The following is a 6,043-nucleotide window of genomic DNA, read 5'->3' as shown; positions in this document are numbered from 1 at the left end:
AATTAAATGATGCTGTTGACTAAAGTTATATATTTACATTGAGGATTCTTCATTAATATTGCCTTCTTGTTTTATTTTTATGTTATGAATACAAGGAACTTTATCGAAGGGATAAAGATTCAAAATGATTGAAGACTTTTAAATTACGATATTTTCTTCATTTTAAATTAATTTATTTTTTAAATTAATTTAATTATTTAATTTTTAAGATTTTTTAAAATGTTCTTTCAATTTTATTCATTATTAGTTAGTATTTAAATTAATTATTAATTAATATTTAGTTATTTTAATCATAAATTTGATAATAGTAATTATAAAGAGTAAAAATAAAAGTTATGTTTTAATTTTTTTTCTTAAAGAATGTGAAAATACTCTAACAAAAGTGCTAAACAGCCAGAAAAATATGGCCATAATTTGGCCAGAATAGTGAAAAAGACTATTATAGCCTTTCACTCAACAATAAAATTAACTTGTTGATATTTTTAAAATAGTATGAGCATTAATTATTTTGATAAGATGAATTTTCTAGGTCCCATGCCTTGTTCCTTTTTCAATTCTTTTTTTTTGTCATTTCACTTCTCCTCCTTGACTTGTTTTTTTTTTTTTTACTCTTCTTATAAAACAAAACAATTAGAATATGGTGAAAATAAATAATTATATTTAAGCACTTAAATTGGTTAAATTCATTCTATGAATGAAATAATAAAAGTATTAGTTTATGTATCTATTGAAACTTTATCAATATAAAATATTTTTCTAGGAGTACAAAAAAAATCATAATTTCTTGGGAAAAAATCACAATTTATTTGCTTTAATGTCAAATTCTCTATGTATATATAATTAATGCGTTAATTATTATTTTTGTAAATATGACTCAGTTTTAAATACAGTCTCTATATTTCAAATTTAAACATTTACACTTATGTACTATAAGAAATATACAATTACACCTCAACTAAATTTATCTATAACTAATTATATAAAATATAATTATTAAATAATAAATTAAAAATATATTAAAAAATGTTTTTGGGACATTATTTATACAAAATTAATTAGGGTCGATACTTATAAGTAATAAAAATTTAATGATTTCTTTAATGTTTTGATGTTTATAAAATATAAAGTGTTTTGAGTTTTGTTTGACTTTTATTGAAATATTTTTAAATTATACTTATAAAATTATTTAAATATGTATTTTAAATTTATTTGAACGCAACTTCATAAACTTATTTAGCTAGAACTCATATTAATAATAATAAATAAGTAATAGTACACATATTATCAAGTCAACATAATATAAGGATGCAAAACTATCACATATTCAATGTGATTGTTGTTAAACAGGATCAACACTGATAAAATATATGATTTTTATAATATTGTGATATTTGTCATCTTTAAAGTGTTTCGAGTTTTGATTGTCATTATTAATATAGTTATGTTAAAATATTCAAATAAATAGCCTAAATTTATTTAAACATAATAATTTATAAAATTATGTACTTTTCATATTAATAACAAATATGAGTAATGATCTATAAATTATCAAATTGACGTAATATAATGCGGATACAAGACTATAATTAACATTAACACATTACTCTCAGATATTCTCAGTAATATGAAATACTAGTAAAATAAATATGGATTCTGAAATTTACAATTGAATGATAATGATTAATACGATTCTTCAGTAATTAATTAAATGTTTATACATCGTGTGTGTTTTTCTTTTAGAAAAATAATAATATAATTTTAGGACTTAGATATTTTAAATAACTATTAATAATTATGCAATTTCGTAGTGATGTCTTGAGTTAAAAAAGTTATTTCTTATTATATAATTGTCTTAATATCAAGGTTGACTACTCTCATTTTAATATATATATATAAATAAATAAAATAATCGAATAAGATATATAATACTTTTTACATTTCATTACTATACCACATTGTTTGTTTGATCTTCACAATAATAATATTGTGCAGATTATGTTGAATTATTATTAGGAGAAAAATATTTGATACACTTCTTAATTTTGTGATATAGAGATAATATATATTCCGTAAATAAATTGTTACATATACATTTATTATTACATGAGCAAATTAAATAACTCATATATCCTCTTTTGACTAACAAAAGTTAAATTGTAGATTTTTAATTTATTTATTTTAGTTATTTAACCAAACAATATTTAAATAAAGGAAAATCAGATAGTATTTTCACGTGATTTTTTTTGAGTTTTTTAATTTAACGGTTAATTTGGGTCTTAATTATCTCCCTTATGAATATATATTTTCAATCATTATTTGAATATGTTGTTCATGTTTAACTTTTCGCTTTCATTTTTTAGCGTAGAAAACATGAGAATTAAAAAGAAATTAAAAAAATAGTGAACGAAATAAAAAAAAAATAAAAAAAGCAAACTATAATTAATCATTTTTTTGCAGTTATATTGAATTTTATTTTGTAGTTGTAAAAATGTTGATGCATCTATAATAGACTTTGCAAGAAGATCAGTGAAAAATTAAATTTGATCATCAACATAGTATATCAATATTAGTCATGGAATTATAGAAGATAAAAAATAAAAATAAAAAGACAAAAATTCATGTGTGAAGAAGATCAAATATAACTCGAAATATTTCGAGAAGGGTCAAATATACCTTTTATATATTTATTTTGTTAAAATAATTAATAAGTTTTCACTTTTATCAGCGAAAAATAATTTGACTCTTCAAACATGCCTCAAAATACTACGAAAAGGGTCAAACATACCTTGTATAATTTTTACTTTATTAAAAAATAATTTTGAATCAATTTTTTGACTTCCTTCATCTAAAAAAGATTTAGCTATATCAAAGTTATATATGTAACAATTGAAATAGATGTGAACCACTTTCTTTTAACAAAAAATATATTATCTCTAAATCACAAAGTTGAGAAATATAATTTATTAATTTTACTATTATTATGATTTATTATTATTATTAGTAGTAGTATTATATAAATGACCAATATATATGACACTTTTGATTAATAATTTTACTTGTTAAGTTATTTTATGAATTTTTAATTTGAATTGCGTGTGAGATAAATTTATTTTAAATTTAATATTATTAGTGTTTATCTTGTCATTTAAATTTAAATTTTATTTCTTAATTATAAATTTTAAATTTGTGTTCTTTAAAATTTATATTGGAAAGTAGAGGGAAGAAAAGAAAGTATTAAGGCTATCATTTTGTAGTATTTTTAATAGAAATTGAAAATTAACATGTTATTATGAAATTATGAAAATGTGGGAAAAAGTCTAATCCCCATGCATTGAGAATCTTTTTATGTGTTAAAAAATAGTTAATCAATTTAAATTTATATAAGGGTAAAAACGTCAAAAAGTAAATCTGTTTATAGTGTGAATGAAATATTCTGGCCATTAAGGCCAAAATTTTCTGGCCAAAAGGATTTTTCCTTCAAATAATTTGAAATGAGTCGAACACAAATTTTAAAAGTTGTTACAATAATTATCCGACTTCAAAATTTTTTACAGCTATAATAATTACTATCTCTGTCACTATTTAGTTGTCCACTTTAGAAATGATACACATATTAAGATAGCAATAATTAACATATAATTTTACCCTTATTAATTATGATTTCAAAAATGATGAATTAAAACTTTGAAATTTTCTAGAAGTTTAAATGAGGGTATAATAGAAAATTTTTTTGTCCTTTCTTAATTTGTCAAAATGGACAAATAAATAGGGACAACTAAAAAAGAAAATATTGACAAGTAAATAGGGAGAGAGGGGGGAGTAATAATTATTGCAATAACCACAAAATTTGAGGAGTTATTACAACTACTTTAAAAGTTGTTGCAACAAATTCAATAATTATTACTCTCTCCGTTCACTTTATTTGTTATTAATTATTACAATTAATTTTCATTTATACTTAATATTCTCGACATACAAAGAAAATTTTTTTTCCATAGTTTACCTTCACAAAAAATACTTGTTTTCAAAATTATTTTTCAATGTTTAATACTTTTTTCATTTCTTTTTACTTGTCTATTTTTTTTATAGTTGTCCCTAATTACTTGTCTATTTTGACAAATCAATAAAGGACAATTATTTACCTATTATACTCTCAATTAAATGACTAATTATTTTGAAAAATGTAGAACTTTTCATCCACTTCATAATTAATAGAGATAAAATGGTAAACTCACTACGTTATTAATTATTTTCTTAATAGGTGTACCAATTCAAAAGTGAACAAGTAAAAAGGGACGGAGGGAGCACTAAACAACATTTAATAAAGATAGTATGGTAAAATACATATCAATAATTATATTTTCTAATGTATGTATTCAGTCAAACTGTGACAAGTAAAAATGAATACAGGGAGTACAACATAGAGTACTTTCTTCGTTTCTTGATTTTTTAAATTTGAACAGGTATTGTTGAACAACTGTTTTAGTATCGTGGACAGGGGCAAACCTACATAGTATCAAATGAATTTATATGAACTTACTTTATTGAAAAATAACACTATATTACAATTAACCACTAGGCTAGAATTGCGCTTACAGAAGTGCAATGCTAGCTTAGTTGTAAAGGGGTTCAAATTTTTCCAAGAGATATGTGTTTGAATTTAGCTATCAGCATTCAAGCATCAATTCATTTTAGAATATTAAAAATATATATTTATTTTTTATATCGCGAACTCACTTGATGAGCCTGAAAAGTCTATTAAAAGTAGAGTTGTCAATATATGCTAGCTCACTCCATACGGGCTAACCTATACAAATTTTGACATTTTACAGGTCAAGTCGGATTAGCCTATTTTTGTGTGGGCAAGAAAATGACCGGTCTAACCCACAAGTACGTGGGCTACAGACTTCTTGGATCAGTCCACTTTTTTAAAAGTTATATTTTTTTTAAAATTATTAAATTATAAGTATAATTTTAAAATATTAACATAAATATCGACAAAATAATATTACATGATGTTAATGTTACTACTTGTTAATCAAATTCACAAATAAAATTATCTTTATAATATTTAGGAGGAATGACCTGAGAAATCCTTGCACTTGACTTTATTTGTCACCTAGACCCTTCTGCTCACGATTTTGCCAACTGAACACTTAAAGTTATTAAAACACAATATTTTAAAATGATTTTTTTTTTTGCATAATCTTTCAAACCATTGGATCCTACTGTATAAATATGTCAAAACTTATGTATTGTTGCAAGTCAATTTACTTGATTATGCAAAAAAAACAAACATATAAACTAACAATACAAAATTTAAATTATTAGAATAAAATATTCATTTTTTAGTCCATATCCTTATTCTTTTTAGGTAACATTGATCTTCTTGACGTAGCTGAGACATGACCAAATTAAAAAGAAAATTATTTGTTCAATTAGTTTCTTAACAAAAATAGACTGAATGATGATTCTTGTTATTTTTTTGATAGTATAAGAATTTTTTTACTCACTTAAATGATATAAGAATATACATTAAATTTGAATCATAATTGAAGGATGTTTTAGCCAAAAACTCCAAGATTAAAATACACTCAAATATATATATATATATATTTTGACATTTGGCAATCATGCAAAGTGACACGAGTATCAATGAAGACGAGTGATCAACATGCAATAAAGAGATACGTGTCACGCTCTTAATATATGTATATGTCTACTATTTTGTTTTTACACCTCACCGATCCATTCTACCTACTCTATTTTCGAATTCTTTGGTTTTATAATGTTACTCTCCCGTTTAAAAAAGAATGTCTTATTTTCTTTTTAGTTTATTTCAAAAAGAATGATTTTTTTTTGGCAACACTTTAACTTTAACTTTTCACGTGACATGTGTAAGACCACAAAATTAAATGATATTTTGATATATTTGACATAACTTTAATTTAAAACCATAAGATTAATTTTTTTAAAAAAAATTTCATTTCAAATCAAACTAGATTATCCTTTTTGAAACGGAAGGAGTATCTTATATTTAAAA

This window comes from Solanum pennellii, chromosome 10 (genome assembly GCF_001406875.1).
Source record: "Solanum pennellii chromosome 10, SPENNV200".
Classification (NCBI taxonomy): domain Eukaryota; kingdom Viridiplantae; phylum Streptophyta; class Magnoliopsida; order Solanales; family Solanaceae; genus Solanum; species Solanum pennellii.
The sequence above is the reverse complement of the archived record's forward strand: the minus strand, read 5'-3'. Positions refer to the sequence as shown.